This window comes from Thermobia domestica, chromosome 3 (genome assembly GCF_964235325.1).
Source record: "Thermobia domestica chromosome 3, izTheDome1.hap1.1, whole genome shotgun sequence".
In the NCBI taxonomy this organism is placed as follows: domain Eukaryota; kingdom Metazoa; phylum Arthropoda; class Insecta; order Zygentoma; family Lepismatidae; genus Thermobia; species Thermobia domestica.
The window spans coordinates 188,382,974-188,401,266 of NC_137456.1; the positions used below are offsets into that span (position 1 = coordinate 188,382,974).

Consider the following 18,293-nt stretch of genomic DNA (forward strand, 5'->3'; position numbering starts at 1 on the left):
TATTTAGCTGTCCCATATAATTATATATTTAAAGAAATATTAGGCAATTAGAGATATTCATGAACTTAATTAGAGAAGTAGTAGTAACTACTACAATTAATTACGAAACTTGAATTTTGAGTAATTTGAAGAAAAAGTGTGTTCCTCGGTTAATGAATACTTTCATCTGATGTCATTAAATAATGGTAAAACATGCAAAATTTGTAATGTAAGATTAATTCGGCCTTGAAATATTATAAAATTAAACATAATTTAGTATAATATTGAAATTATTTGATAATTAATGTTCGGTTTAGCAAAGTTATTTCTGAATTTGTTTACATGTGGTGCCCACTATGAAAAGTCAACATGTATTGGTTGTGATCATAATGAGACTTGAAGTTTGATCGAGTTAAGAAACAATAATATATAAGTTAAGAAAAGTTAAAAGTTAAAATATAGTTCATCCTCTAGTAAAACATCACTACTTTCCTTGCCAAATTCAAGTGATGAAACCAGGTTAAAACCAGGTTAGCGTCTGGTTAAGTTCCAGCTAATGTGTAGATTCGGCAATTAACTACACATTTCAAAATTCTGTTTCGATCTTTAATATTTGACATATTTGAAGAAAAGTATGGTAAAAAATTAATGTTTGGAAGTACTGAAATTATTGTTAACTAATATATTATTAATCAAGTTTTTCGCATTGTAAGAACTCAATGTTGAATTATTCTCGTTGTTTATTTGTTTGCATAAGAAAACTATTTTAATCTAATGAAACGTTTTGGCAATCAGCTTTCGTTCTAATATCGTGAATAATGAATTTAAATACTAATATTACTAATTTGTTTAGTCTCCAAATAAAAGACTGCTAAATGTTTGTAGTTAACATTAACCTTGTTTAGTTTGATATGCTTTTGAAAAAAATAGGGCATATAGTGGCAATAAAGAATTGAGATATGTAAGGCAAAAGGCCAGTGGTAATTTAAGGGCTATGATTGGGCAAGAATGGGTAATGCCGTCTTATTGGGTAATGCCGGTTTCAAAAGGCTAATTGAAAAGCGACACCGATGATGTATTTCAGGGTTTCAGGGATCATATACGCATACAGGGCGATCATAGCGTATAAGGCCCTTAGAGAGGCAAACGCTTGTACTAAGAACCATGAATTATATATTGCGAAGCTTGCACGATGCAAAGGGCAATGAAAAAGCCGCATCTGTGTTGCTCGAGGTTGATTTTTCCCTCGTTGTTTTTAAGTTCCCAGCCAAGTGTTCTCGAAGAGCACTTGGCTATATATTTTTGTGTATTTATGCTATTAAGCAACAATAGTCCATGGGGTCGATATGTTTATTCCTTTTGTGTTTGGAAAATATCAGTGAGATAACGCTCATATTTCGAGGGGAGTTTATCCCTCTTTTACGTTCTGTAAACTGTTTTTAAAGACACCCTGAATATGAACCACTTTAGCCCAGTTTTATAAGCACCGCCATTAATGTAATTAAATGTCCATTATCAAAGTGTTGTTGACAAACTCCTATAGTCAGGTTGAAATTTAAATTTATAATGTTAAGATGGAACGTTAATTAGGAAATACGTTTTATTGAATTAAAGTTATGTTATGAGAATATATCAATTTTTTATGTATGGACAGGCCCCAAATTATTAATGTCCAATGAATAAATTCGCTATTGTTTTGAATTTCATTAACGTTATATCGGTTTTGGTTTTGAACGGAAGTAGACAAGTATTGTTTTTAAACTTTTGAAATAATAACTATTCTTATGTAGAAAATGATGAGTCAGATTTGTCAAAAGTGGAGTTAATTAAATGATGAATCCATTATATTCTGAATATGAATGGTATTTCCAAATGTGACAAATACTCCCGGACAGAACTTTGTGTTGACAACGATAAGTGCAATTGCCAGTTAATACATTGGCCAGTGCCCTTTAGAACCGTTATAGTTGTAAACCTACTAATTTTGTAGGTGTAAAAAGGCCTCAAATAAAATTAATGATGATTGATGAATTGAAATGCGGGGCTGTAGCATAGAATTTCCTCCCAGGGTATATTTCTTATCGTCCTTTTCATAATATTTATTTTCTTAAAACGCCCCCTAAAGGCCTGAATGTTGACAGCCCAATTGGGGTTGGGGAACTTACTCAGACGTGTCATAGTTGGAATGCGTAAAACATTCAGCTCGGGTGGTATATATAGGTTCTAGTGTAGAAGCGATTCACCTGAATCGTGAAGGAATTTTGCAACCTTGCACATTTCAGCTGTAGGAGATTGTAAGTCAGCGCCCGTTGGTTTTCGGAACCAATTCATTAACTTACATTTTTTATGAATGACTTACAAGCTGTCCTGTCAACTAGTGACGCACAGAATGGCGCTTCGTAAGGCTTGACCCATCTATATGTATTAAAATGGGTACAAAGTAGAGAATACCTAATTTTTGTTTCGTTTTGTGTAAAATATTCATACAATTGAAAAAAATTTGGTTCATTTATTTTACTAAAATTTCTATTTACCTCAATACGGAAGACGTACTAGTTGAAACTTTCCCTACATAATTCATATGAATAAAATAGTTGTAACTAACGAATTACTTTGGTGCTTAGCTGATTGTTTTTATGTTCATTACTGTAAAAGGAGAAAAAATATTGCTTTAAACTAGCACTTGTCAATAAACTCACACAATAGCAATACTATGTAACAAAATTTAAATTGAATTTGGGAATTTTTATATTTAAAAAAGAGGAAAAGGACGTAATAAAATTTTTGATTCGTTGTGTAATATAATAACGGGTAGGTCCCATTGCTCACGGTACGTTGAGAGAATCAGGCATAAATTCATTAGGCACGTGGAGATTTATAATGTTCTTCAAACGAACAAAACGATTGCATATAAAATATTTTTGAGTTGTATATGTTTGAGTGCAACCGGATGGCAATGGAGCATTATAAATGATTTAGGGCTATTTTTAAGATGCAAAAGGCTGTTGTAGAGCGGCATCCTTAAACGAATTTACTGTTATGATGCATGTGTAATTTAACATGATACCAAAGGCCATAAGAGGGCGGCTCACGTTCGGAGATAGTTACCCCTTGTTACTTTTCGAATGCCTAGCTTGCGGGTGCTAGATGAGTAGAGAGTTTTTATTGTAAACGTTTAATATTTTTGGAGGTAGGTAGAATATCCCTCTTGTGATGTATGTTTGCGATTAATGCCCACGAGTGTGTTAGTAAAGTTTTACTTTGCAGTTGCCAATGAGAAGTTTTGTTGAAGATAAGATTAAGTAGTGATTGTATCAGCCAAAGTTCGTGTGTTCGCTAATGTTGTAAAGATCCGTGCACTATTGTTGATTCCTATGTACCTGTTTTAGTTGATATTGCTGATTTGGTAAGAATGTAAATTCATGTATGGGAGTACCACTAATAATAAGAAATGTAAGTTTCTGATATATTGGTTTAACTAACAGTAAGTTGAGAGAGATTATTTTGTGAGTTGACATGTGATTTCACATTTATTTGAATGCTTTCATGTACACCTTGTCTCAAAATTGTTGAGCGCATTATTTATTGTTGTTTTGATGCAAACATTTTCAAAGTCCAACTTCGGGTATCTTCGGAAAAAAATAAACCAGGTTCGAACCTCCAAGCCAGCCTTTGCAATCGGGAAAAAGTTTGCAGATGTGTTTTTCTTCTTTGAAATATAATGAGACTTGTTACCAAGTGTAGAAAAAAAGCAAAATTGATTGAAATATTTAATGATACAATATTTCGAAATTTTGTATTAATGTCAGCACATGCTTGTTTGTCATTTAGCTCTCCATACGTGATGGAACATTTAGATACGTAAACGAATCTTTCCATATGTAAAAGAATGCTCAAAGTTAAGACATAGAATATAATTATCTCCTGAGTACTAAAACAAAAGTCAAAGTAGAACAGAAACAACGTTTGTAGTGGATATGAATGTCATAATTATCTTGAGAAACTTTATACATCGCTAAAAGCATGTTAGCAGAAGTCCTTGTGGTAGCTCACTGGTAAGTTGTCGGATTTCAAATCATAAGGTTATGAGTTCAATTCCCATCTGAGTCAATGCTTTTTAAAACATATATTTTCCGCAATGCATGAGAAATTATATAAAAATAATTACATTAAAATACATCAATTGTATATATATAACATAATCATTGCAGAACATAGTAATTATTATGTTTAAAATATAAAATCTGAGATAATTTTCACAGTAGGTCAGTATTATATATGAGAATGTTAAATGCAAGTTAGGAAAATTGTTTAATAGCAACAAATAAATTATGTAGTGTATTTATTTGCAGCTATTTGTCATACAGATGTAACTTCTCAATATTCTCAATACAGCATGTCATTTACATTCGTGAAATACAGTATATTCCTGCGAATATAGAAAGTGTATAAACAGAGTATCCAAAGTCAGATCCTGCTTCAAGACACAACTTTTCCCGATCCCTTTAACGTCACGGGAAGAAATAAAAATTTTCTTCAGAACGGAATATCGTTACTTAGAGTCTCATTCGAATACGTTGAATATGCTTTTGTATATTCATTTCTCTCTCTCTCTCTCTCCATCTCTCTCTCTTTCGCTTTGTTTATGTGTGTGTGTGTGTGTGTTGCGGAATATCCCAAGTTGAATACAACATTTGCAAAGTATATGAGCATCAGTGTCATGGAATACCGGAAATTGAAAGTCGTGTTTCTTTAGGTTAGATTTGCGTGTTCATGTTAGCTCACTGGTAGAGTACGAGCTTGTTAATGAGGTCGTCTTGAGTTCAAAGCCTGCAGAGAATTATCAGAGTTGCAGTTAGTAGAGTTGTTAGTAGAATTGCACAGAAATCGGATACAAGGAGTGTTTTACTTTTAGAAATATTTTCAGAAGCGTTTAGGTAGCCCTGAAAAGGGCTGTTTTCAGGACTTAAGGCGGGGACATTAATATTGTGTCCAAGACCCTTCTGAATTTATTACACGTCCCATTCTTTTGGGCATGGAATCTATTAAATGGGTGACAAATCTATCTCCTTCCCCTACCTCCATGCTTCGGAAACAAGATGCCACAGGTCATCCTGGGTTCTTGGTGGATCTGCCTCAGGCCAACTGTCCCTTAGAGTACGCTTCACTTCTGCCGACATATTTTTCATGGGATTGAGGTCTGCTCCACTAGGCGGCCAATCAATTAAATCAATCTCAGGCTGCCCTGCGAACCATTCCTGAACCACACGGGAAGTATGTATTGGCGACTAGTCTTGCTGGAACTTAATTACACCATCAGGGTGAAATACTCGTACAAATGGCACCATGATATTACTCAATGTCTAATTACTGAGCACAGTCCAGATGTCCTTCAATTCTGTGAAGCTGTTCTGCTCCACGACTGAAAATCCAACCCCAACATGAAATAGATGCATGGCCACTGCGATTTTAAGCAGCCACATATTAAGTGTCATATCGGGTAAAATGATCTTAGCAGCAGAATGTAAACCACAGTATTTTTCATGTTGTTTTAATAATTCTTCTGATTTAAAATGCTTAGGTAAACATCCCTCACATAAAAATCTCTTATGTCCATCTTTTGTTATTTGACTTGCAACAAGCTTCCATAAATCTTTAATCAAACAGTAATGTGTTTTATCTCTTTTCTTTAAATATAAAGGACAAAAATGATTTTGTTTTCTTTCTTTAGGTATTCTAAGTGGGTAGATCTTTTCACTATCATCTATAGTAAAGACACTGATAGATATATTAGCTCTGTTTTCAAATTTTGCTATGTCAGTAATCTATACAGGAAAGGGAATATCTTTAAAATATTTATCCAATTCTTGCTCATATTGTCTAGGAACTCTTTGTGAATCTCTATTAACAGGGTGTAATGCTCTTAGAACAGACCATAAGAAGCATTTTTGATCTTTGTTTTTAATATTAATGCATGCTTTTCTTCTTTTAATTGTTTCTGGAAGTTCTATATATGATGATCCATTCATTGCTACGTATTTGTTAATTCTTAGCTCGAGGCAGTCGACAGAATGCAAAGTCCAACCTGAACCCTTTCCTTGAAACTCTTCCATCTCTGCCCTAAATTTTGTAGTTGCATTTTATAATATTCATTTAGATCGGTGAATTGAAGTATACCTTCATTTGATGTTTTAAAATTATGTTCTTGAATCTGTTTATCTTTGTTGAAGCTACATGTAAATGACATACTTACCTTAAGTGCATTAAAATATTTAAATCCATTTTTAATCATACTTTTAACCGGTTTGCTAATTGAACGTAGGAATTTGGAAGGATCTCTATATCCACCTGTGATTTTTATTTTAAAAGTGTGTAATCTATATCTAAATGAAATTTCTTTTAGTTCAACATTTATATTCACTCTTTTAGGTTTCGGTTCTTCAAAAATCTCTTTTTTAAATGGGAACAGTTTTAAAGCTTTCTTCCTACTTAATCTCTTAGGTTTTAGTTTTCCAAAAATGTCTTCTTGAAAAGGAAATGTTTGGTTAAAGTTTAATCTGTTTTGTTCATCTTCGTGCTGTTTAATAAGGTCTATCAGTTCTGCTTTTCTTAATTGGGAATATCCTTTTATTCCCTTTCCTTTACATAAGTTTTTTTAATTCAATTACAGTATGTTTAATTAAATTCATTATTATTCTATCACTTTTTATTATATAAAAATAATTTTAATCATTTTCGTTTTCTAATACAACAGCTAATATTCATGTGACCTAGGAAATCTCGATGTTTATTAGCAGATTGTATTAGAACATGGCTTTCATGGTAACAACCCATCAAAGCTATTATTGAGCTAATGAAAACTAATTCATTTTCGGTTTAATAATATAAATTTCTTGGTATTTCTACATTTGTGTATACTTCCCAATAAGCTTTGTTTTTAAATTCTCTCATGAATGATTCAGATAGTTTATTAGTTCTACTATTACAATATTCTGCTATTATCCCCCAGTCTATCTTGTCGGCATATTCCCTCATAATAGCCTCTGATAACTCTTGATGATATGATAAAACATAAAAGTCAAATCTATCATCATAATCTCTTATAATATCATCTGAAAGGTATTGATACTCTGATATTAAATCAAAGTTAATTTTATCATCATAATCTCATAAAATCATCTGAAAGGTATTGATGCTCTGCTATTAGATCAAAGTCAAATCTATTATCATAATCTCTTATAAAACCATCTGAAAGACATTGATGTTCTGCTATTAGATCAAAGTTAATTTTATCATCGTATCTTCTCATCCAATCTTCAGACAAATTACCTGTACAAATTGTGTTCCACTGTTCTTCTGTTAACGTTTCTAGTAAATTAGAAGGAAGATCCATACATAGCATTAGATTTTAATATAAAGCGCTCTAGTTCTTTATTGTTTTCTGTTGTTGATTTTTTAAATAAATGATCAAGCATGTCTAATGATTTACTAAAATTACTTTTGTCTTCGATATTTAAATAATTGCACACATTGTCGAATATAGGCTTAGCAGCAAGTATCGATGCCATCCTCTTGTATTATAGAAAATAGGAAAAAATTAATCATTTTCGTTATCTAATACAACAGCTAATACTGAAAATTATGATGTTTATTAGCATATTCTATTAAGACAGGACTTTAATGGAAATAACCCCTATTAAAGGTACTAATTCATTTTCACTCGTTACATGGTTTTTATATAAATAATTCATCAAGCACCGCTGCGACTTAAGAAGAATCTACTTCATTATAACCTTCGTAACCATCATATCATTTTCACTTTCACTACCCCAATTTGATTCTTGTGAGTGTTCTGCATTCTCTTTTTCTTTTAATATCATCTCCTTTTATTAAAATAATATTTGTTTTTCTAATATTGTTGCTAAGAGTTTAAGATCTTCGTGAATTAGTTTAAGTCTATCATGTAACAAATCAAAATGTTTATCCATTTTTATTATATAGAAAATCTTTCATCACTACGAATTAAGTTTCTACATAGGATTAGATATTAACCGATTATATAAACAATCAATTTCTTTAACCAAATCTTCTTTTGATAGGGATGTCTAAAACTCATTTCCCTTACCCTCTATCTTCATTTAAACACAATCATCATTCATCTTAACTTAAACACAAGTGGAACGATTCGTTCGTTTTAAACAAATTATTCTAGTCATCTAGCTTAATCACAAGTGGAACAATTCGTTCCTCTTACATAAATATCTTTAAAATCATTACATAGACAAAGGGGAACAATTTGTTCTCAGTTTTCTCATTTACACTAGCCTTTTATGGAATAATAATCATAAAAGATAACATTTAAATTTACATTACAACATTACTTTTATCTATCCAGCTATTATGTGAATCATCAAATCTTAGCCATTTATCGTATGCATTATCATCTTTCTTTCTTAACACCTTTTCCACCAAGTATTCATCTTTATGGTTCGTCTTTAATAGTTCTGGTTCGTAAAATCTACGTTGCACATTTTCTTCTTCTAATTCTTTAATTCTATACGTAGGTGGGTTAGATGGAATAACTTCGCTAATAACAAATACTTCTGTTGACCAATTAGGTGTATATCCTTTCTCAAATAAGCCTTTTGATTTACTTATACGAACATGGTCGCCTAATTTGTATTTGGGTTTAACACGCTCATATTCTTTCTTATACACTTTCTCCAATATTGTTCGCTCATTTTTCTTGTTAACTTCTATAGGCTTTAAACCAATTGTTCTATGTACTCTATTATTATACTCACTAACCAATTATGGTAATATCTCTATCCATTTATAATTTTCTTGTGTTGTAAACTTCTTCCACGTGTTTTGTTTAAGTGCTCTATTGAATCTCTCAACAACAGAAGCTTTCTTACCACTATAGGTTGAGTAATGATTAATCTTATTTTCCTCCATCAACTTCTTAAATTCTTTATTGTAAAACTCTTTGTCTTGATCAGTTTGTAAGTTACTAGGTTTTCTCATTTTTAATATGGATTCAAATGCTTCTGTAACATTCTTACCGCTCTTATCTTTAACACGAACAGCAAACGCATATTTCGAAAACACATCTATAATCGTTAGCAGATACTTTATTTAACTTGGAGACACCTTTTAACACACCACTATCCATTTCCACAAGATCAGCTTGCCACAAATCATCTATACCTTTAACAATAACACTTAACCTTGAGTGTTTCTTTCTGGAAGATTTGTGAATTTCTTGTATTATGTCTTCTCTAATACCTTTACCTTCTTCTAGTCAATCTTTCTTTTTAACGAATTGACATTTAGTAGCACCACATACAGAACAAATACCTTTCTTTAGATATCTTCCATTCTTTGTTCGCTCTATCCTAATGGTATCTTTCTTTGCATCTGTTCATTTCTTACACTTAACACAATACATCCTATTTATTGTATAGAAAATCATTTAAGTTCTCTTCCTATGTACATAATGACAGTTAATAATTGTCCTTCGAAAGCTGAATTTTTATCTGCTTCAAACCTAATTATATCACTATTTTTAACGTCTAAAGGAAAAGTTTCAACTCAGGTGTCGTTCAAAAATATACGTAGATAGTACTTATCCAAACTTAATTCCGTATGCATTATTTTCCCATTATAGAGAAACTTATAAGCATTCGATAGATTAAATATTCTAAAGATTGGGTCTTTTATATTCTTAGTTCTCAATCGACATAAAAGATTTATAGTTTCTTTCTTCATAATGAACATATTTGCTTCTATGTTTGATTTTTGGAAAACTTCTTTTGTAACAAATTTATCTATATCATTCTTTCTAACAACATTCTCTAACTGCGATGAGATTTCTGCTTTGTATTTATTGAATTCTGATATAGGAACCTTTGCACGAAACAAAAGAACTACATTATTATTAGTCTTTTGGATTTCTTCCATATATTCTTTTCGAAAAGCGTTAATATCATCTATCTTTATGTATGTGTTTTGTAATGATTTTAATATATCCTAAAATTTGTTTCTATCACTTTCTAATTGGCTATTTATTGATTCAAGCTGACGAAAAGTTACTACATCTTGTTGATCAATAGCATCAGCTACGTTAACAAGTCTTTTGTTTTTAAAATCAACCCATGTTGTATTATTTGTTGTGAAAACTTTATCTAGATCACTAATGGCATCACTCATCCTACTTTTAACATTACCAAAGATATCCATATTTATTATATACAAAATTTATATCTATTTAACAGCGAGAACAGTTATACGAGCTCCACCAAAATCAATCAAATCACCATTCTCATCTCGAATTGAAACTTTAATATTATTAAATTTGTGATGTATTGGGAAAAATATTTTTTTTCTTTACGCTCATAAATAATTGGTTCTCTAAATTCTGCATTTGTTCTAAATGTTGCTATTAAATCTGTTTCGTTGTGTATTGTATCTTTATCTTTTAAGATCATACCTTCTGCTAAATCACAGTGAATATTTATAGTATCAAATGGGTGGAACCTAGGCGGCTTATCTCCAACATGTTTTGAGTTTCTAACTAACTTCTCACTAAAACCTAATACAGTGTTAATGGTATCTAAAGTTATATCATACAACCTGCTAAATATTTTAACTCTGTTTTTCTTTCTATCTTCGATTAATTAAATATCATTTCCTAAAATGCGATTAAAATCATCGGTGTATGGAAGAATTGATATAATATGTTCTTCTAATTCTTTTAAATTATATTGGCCAGGTTGAACTATAAGTTGCTTTGAAAGTTGTCCATCGCTACAAATTGTTAACTTATTATTTTTCTCTGTAATGTTTGGTGTTAAGTATGTTGTATAAAAACCTGCAACAGCTACTTCTAATTCATTTTCAAATGGATAATGCAAGTACATGCTTAGTTCAAATGAATAACCGTTTAAATTAAATACTTTCATTTATTATATAATAAAAGTTGAAATGAATAAATTGGATATCCGAGTAAGGTTATCAGACCAAACTGTAAAAAAGAAGAAGAATGGTATATTGCTACCTGATGATATAAGATGTCTAATAGTTGGGCCTAGTGGTTGTGGTAAAACAACGTTAATGATTGATAATTTTGTTAAAATATGCAAATGCTCATATCTATTCTAAAAGCCTACATCAATCTAAATACCATCAGCTAATACAACGTTTTCGAGATATAGAATGTAATATTAATAACACAAATCCAATAGTAAAAGGAAACAACCAAGAGATTATTCCCTTAGATGACTGAGAGAACAATTCTGTGGTAGTGTTTGATGATTTCATTTTAGAACAACAAAACCACGTTAGAGAATATTTTACTCGAAGTCGTCATAAAGGTTTGAACTGTTTCTATCTGCGACAAACATATTCTAAAGTACCAAAACAGGTAATAAGAGATAACTTAAATTTTCTTTGCATCTTTAGACAGGATAACACAAATTTAAAACACATATATGATGAATTCGTTGGATCAGATATGTCGTTTGAAAAATTACAATCTTTATGCAATAAGTGTTGGGAAAAAGAGCATGGTTTCTTAAAAAATAGATATGACTAGGAAAACGAATAACGGCAAATACAGAAACAAAATTAAAGACTTTTTAAAAGTATAGACTGGAGCGAAACTTGATTGAACGTATCTAAACGTGTATGTTGTATTACGTTATTTTAGGTTTTTATTTTTTCTTTATATAATAAATGAGTCAGTTAGATGCTGCTGAAGCTAAGAAATATATAAAGTTAAAAGAAGAACTTGTTAAAAGATTTAAGGAAATTAAACAAGCTAATCGAAGTAAATATGAAAAATATAAAGAACAAGATCAACCTGTTATAGATGCAATTGAAGGCTTAGGACAAAAAATATCAAAAGTAGCAGAAGAAAATAAAAATTTAATTCAAGAGTTAGTTCCAGTTGTAAATAAAAGCTCGAAAGTAGACTCAAGCTTATTAGTAACTCCTCCTGTGTATGAGAGTTCAATAAGTGAAAGTGATACGCCTATAACAGAAGAAATCAAACATATGAAAAAGCAAATTAAGTATAAAGTAGAAGGAATAGAATCTTTACCAGCTACCCATTTTGGTAAGATTGCTCGAGATATTATGCAACTAGAGATGATAAAAGTTTTGGAATTCAACCATATGATGATGATAGAAAACTCGTACATATGATTGGGGATACGGAAGTTAAAATTCATGGTGATGATTTAGTTATTAATAATCGACATTATACAGGAACAGAAGGTTTATGGGAATTACTAACAAAACATAATCCAAAAAACTATAATGAAGATGATCTAGAAAAATATACACAAATAGTTATTGATTCTAATGTAGTATTTCATAACAATGACCCAAATACAAGAAAACAACGATCTAGTAGAAGTGAAAAATACAAAGAAATTTTCAAACCTATTTGGGATGAATATATAAAACAACACTAAAATCAACATCACCAAGAAAGAAAACACCTCAGTCTGGAGAAGGAATAAAATTATACAACGAATTACCTAAAGAATATATATGGATGGATGATGTGAGAAAATTAATTGATAGGTTAATAGTTATAGATAGAGAAGAAAGAGCTGGAAATGATAACTTTTATAATGAGAAATTAGGCATAATGCATACGATTAATTCTAAACTAACACAATTTATTCCTAATGATCCAAAGGGTATAGGTTATTTGATAAAGATATTGAATACGTTACCACCAAAATTTTGGAATAGTGAGAAGTATGGAAAAGGACTACTGAATAATTTGATTAATAAACTTCCATTTGAATTACATATTCCAGGATTTTCGTACTGTGGTCCGGAAACTAAACTACAAGAAAGATTAGAAAGAGGTGATAAAGGTGTTAACCCTCTAGATGAAGGTTGTAGAGAACATGATATTTACTACAGAGATAATAAAGATACAGCCCCTAGACATATTGCAAACAAAGAATTAGAAAATAAACCATGGGAAAGAGTTTTTGCTAAAGATGCTAACCTAATAAGTAAGAAACTACCTGCTCTTGGAACTGTTTTAACTATGAATGCAAAAGTAAGGTTTGGTTTAGGTTTATAAGTATTGTGTTTAATTTTTTTTATTTTTCCACAAAAGTTTTATAATAAATATAAGTATGAAGTTAAGTAGTTTTACATTTATAATTCCTAACGAGGAACTTAAACAATTAAATATTGATCACATTTTAACTAAGAAACAGATAAATGATAAAGCTGAAAAGATGAAAGAAGGTACAAAAATGCATTTAACTCTTTCAATACCTCGTTAAGAAAATAAACAAAGAAATAAAGGCGAATGATAATAAAGTTCACTATGGAGGTTTTATATTTACTATTCCAACCATTCTAGCTTTAATAGGTGCTCTTGCCTCTACTACTGCTGGAATGTCTACTGGAGTCAAAATTGTAAAAGATGTGAAAAAGAATAAAGCAGAATTAGAAGAACAAAAGAGACATAACTTAGCAATGGAAGAGAAACAAGGTGGTAAGCTTACAAAAAACGAAAAGCCCCAAAAATAAAGAAAAAGAAGAAACTAAACCTTTAAGTAACTTGGATCTAATTCATCTTGGTAAACAGCTTAATATAAGAAAGTTTAGAGGTGTATTTATGAGTGATGAATTACCTAAACAACCAAAGAAGAATGAGTGTGGTATTACTAACTTTGATGCGTCTAAGAATATAGGAACTCATTGTATTTGCTATTGGAAAGAAGGAAATAGAAGTATGTTTTTGATTCATTAAGAGGTAATCCGCCAAAAACACTTGTAAAATACCTTGGTCATAATATAGAGTACAGTAGCAATCGTATACAACATTTTAGCGAGGTAATCTGTGGACATTTATGTATTGTAGTATTAAAAATGTTTACAGATGGATATAGTTTTTCAGAAATCATTAGTCAGGTGAATAGGAATAAGGATATTTGGAGAAGTTATATTTAAGTTTGTTTTATGGGTTGAACTCATAAAACGATAACAATATTTTTTCTTTATAATAAATATGGATAAAATAGAGTCACTATGAATTACAATCCTTTAAACCTAATCAAAAGACAATCGAAAATTTAAATAAGCCAGACAGATCTATTGAGTTTGATATAGATATTGAGGATGGGTTCGTTCATCCTTATTATGCTGATATATATGTAACTTTTGAAATTAGAGGTAGAGATGCTAATGGAGAATATACTGCTGGTCAAAATATTAGACTTGTTAATAACTTCTTCCCACATCTGTTTTCTCAAATACAAGTTAGTAAGCATGGACAAATATTGGATATTATAGATTATCCTGGTTTAACTTCGACAGCTGTAAACACATGTACAATTTCAAAACCAGAAGCAAATCATTATGATGAATGTGGAATGGAAGGAATTACATTGCGAAGAACAGATGAAAAATTAGTATTTTTACTAAGACTTTTACCAGGATTTTGTTCTGATTATAAAGATATTATGTGGAAAGGAGGATTGAAATATACATTTAAAAGAAGTGGTTCTGATGATAATGCATTTGCTATTTGGAAAACTAAAAAGCAGGACGGAATGTATGAGAATGATCGACCACATCCAGGTAAAGTTAAATGCAGTTGAGAATGCTTATTGTTAATTATGAACCTAACTATGCTACCTTGCTAAGAACTAACATGTTAAAAGAGGGTAAGATTCCTATTTCCTTCAACACATATCAATGTTTACAAAAATCAGTTACAGGCAAGTATTTAGTATTCGATCTAACCACACAATTTAACTCAAGTAAATTTGATATGCCTAATTTTGTGATTGCATTTCTCCAAACTGATAGGAATGATAACCAAGAAAGAGATTCAAGCTATTTTGATCATTGTAAAGTACAGAATATCCATTTTCGTAATTCTAGAAATGAGTCTTTTCCTTTAGAATCTCTGAACTTAGATTTTGAAAAGCATAAGTATCTCAAAGCTTACGAAATGTATACGATATACAAGAGAGTTACAATTGGAAACACTGAGATGTTTTATTATCCTAAAGAGGTTTTAGAAAATAGACCCATGTTCGTAATTAACACAAGCAAGCATAAATCAGTAACTGTAAATGATAGAACTAATTTGAAATTAACTGTTAATTTTGAAAGCGATGTACCAGATAAAACGATTTGTTATGTTGTAATGATTTGCAAGAAAAACCTTGAATATGATGTTCAAAAAGAAAAGACAATTGAGAAAATTTAAATTCGGTTAGATGTTTTTTAGTTTGTAAAGTGTTTTTATGGTAATTATCATAAAACTTATATATAGACCAAGAAGATAAACAGATTGTGATCCAAACCGTACAAAACGGAACGAATTGATCCACTTGTGTTTAAGCTAAGATGAACGATGATTGTGTTTAATAGGAACGAATCGTTCCACTTGTGCTTAAGCTAAGATGAATGATGATTGTGTTTAATAGGAACGAATCGTTCCACTTGTGTTTACGCTAAGATGAATGATGATTGTGTTTAATAGGAACGAATCGTTCCACTTTGTTTATTTAATGAAACCGATAATTTAGAAATGAACATAAAAAATTATTTAATAAAATGAATATTCCAGATAACATTCCACGGGAGAATCTAATTGCATAAATTGAGGATACAATATTAACACTCCAAAACTTACTAGCAAAAAATAAGAGGAAACTGTAACTGTAAATCAGTAACTGTAAATGATAGAACTAATTTGAAATTAACTGTTAATTTTGAAAGCGATGTACCAGATAAAACGATTTGTTATGTTGTAATGATTTGCAAGAAAAACCTTGAATATGATGTTCAAAAAGAAAAGATAATTGAGAAAATTTAAATTCGGTTAGATGTTTTTTAGTTTGTAAAGTGTTTTTATGGTAATTATCATAAATCTTATATATAGACCAAGAAGATAAACAGATTGTGATCCAAACCGTACAAAACGGAACGAATTGTTCCACTTGTGTTTAAGCTAAGATGAATGATGATTGTGTTTAATAGGAACGAATCGTTCCACTTGTGCTTAAGCTAAGATGAATGATGATTGTGTTTAATAGGAACGAATCGTTCCACTTGTGTTTAAGCTAAGATGAATGATGATTGTGTTTAATAGGAACGAATCGTTGCACTTTGTTTATTTAATGAAACCGATAATTTAAAAATGAACATAAAAAATTATTTAATAAAATGAATATTCCAGATAACATTCCACGGGAGAATCTAATTGCATAAATTGAGGATACAATATTAACACTCCAAAACTTACTAGCAAAAAATAAGAGGAAACTTAAGAGGTTAAAATGTATTTATGTTACTCTTATTGCATTTTCGATACTACTTTCTGCTTCAACGGAGTTTATCAATATATTTATTCCTGTTACAGTCTATTCAATTATTACAACAGCATTTGCATCTGTTTCTGCCGTTATCACTGGTTTATTAACACGATTTAATATAGCTTCGAAGAAAGAGTATTATAAAAATATGGTTACTCAAATTGCTATGTTTAAGGATGAGCTTAATGTTATTAAAGTAATGAATGGAGAATTAACAGACGAAAATATAAAAGACATTGTTGATAGAATTAACTATATATATAACGAGATAAGATCACTACAAAAATGAACAAATTTTTAAAAGTTTTATACAATAAATGAGAAATGGCCTCACAATTAAACAAGAAAAACAATATTAACTTTTTAAAGCTTGTTAAATTGCAAGATCTTGAAGAAAAAAAATCATACGAAATAACCTCATGGAAATTGATACAAACAAAATACACTGGGAAAAGGGTATTAGTACATCTAAATGAGAAATACAAAACCTTATTACCACAGAGATATAATGAAGATACTGATCAAGTTTCAAAAGAGATGAAACTAAGAAACTGTTTATGAGGTATGATGGAATGAAAGATCTTTCTAATGGTTACAAAATACATCAACTGTTCTTTGAAAATGATTCTAAGAAGTAGCAAAATGATTAAAAAAAATTTTTAAAGTAAAAAAATGGAGTGGTTAGTATGGATCACCAAAAGAAGTTCATTCTTACTAATAATTTCAATGTAATTGTAAAAAATGTGCAAACCGGAACGGAAGTAGTTTTTGATATTAACGGTTGTCTATTCAGCTTGAATTATGATCAGTGGACAGAGTTTAAGAAATCATTGTTTCCTATAGAGAACGAGATTAACAGAAGATTCCATTATCAGTATCCAAACTTGTAATTTTAAGTATGTTCCAAGTGTATAAGTGTTTTTATGGTTTCAAGACTACAAAAACAGATCTTTAGACATACACAGCGCTATGTTATTCAATTTTTAAAGTTCTATACATAAATAAGAGATTTGTTTGAGTTTTGTAATAGTATCCTTAGAGGTATACTACCCACAATACATTCAAAAAATTGCAAATTGATTTCTCTATTAGCTGTCGTTTGAATTTTGAAAATCTGTTAATATTTGACGAAGTTATAACAAATTCAAAATTTCGGGAATTTTTTACGGGTTTATTTTTGAGTTTTCGGAAAAATGTTATTCTTTAATAGTCTTTGAATTTTATGTAGATTATGATAGTATTTCTTATTTTTCAAATATCACAATTTTTACTTTTTACAGTGTTGCAAACTTAGGACCAAATTGGTTACTAAACTTAGTTTTTTAATTTTATAGGTTGGCAACACTTGTGGGTCAGCCAAACACTAATTGCCAAAAATTAAATATCAGCCCTCTATTTCTTATAGCGGCCAATATATACATAATTTTCATATTTTTCGTTTTAAATTTGTTGGCTAGGTGAACATATTCAAGCAGTAACCCTCTTACTCAATAGATGGCGTTGCATATCATTTAGTTTATCACTTTGCTAATAGATGGCTCTTGCTGTTGCCAAACTCTTCAAATAGTTATACGCTTCTCTAAGAGATGGCTCTGTCTTTATGCATCAGTTTCTTCTTGTGTAAATAAGAAAGTGAATTTTCTCTCCTACATACAGCGTTAGCTAGTAGCTAAGTTTGTTAGCGCGCGGTTCCATAAAGCTTGTGATTTGTTACTAACAACATAGGTTCAAATCCTTGCCGAGGGCTTGCGAATTTTTATCTGCGGCCGGGATATAAATTTGTAATTTCTCAAGGAACTGTAAAGTGAATTGAACTAAAGGTTGTGTACCAACTCAGATGGCTACAGTGTCCCCACCTCTGACTCATGTGTGGGATGTGGCTGAGCGTCTCTGATGCTTGGAACCAAAAAATTAGAAGGATAGGGAAAGGGGAAACCTGGCGCCAGG

At 30.7% G+C, this 18,293-nt stretch overlaps 1 protein-coding gene across 1 annotated transcript in view; it reads left to right on the forward strand.

Annotated features, from left to right (window-relative positions):
* The window catches only part of LOC145681559 (bestrophin-4-like), a 1,326,494-nt gene that overhangs the window by 375,713 nt on the left and 932,488 nt on the right, over positions 1-18,293 (forward strand). The gene's annotated exons all lie outside the window — the stretch shown is intronic.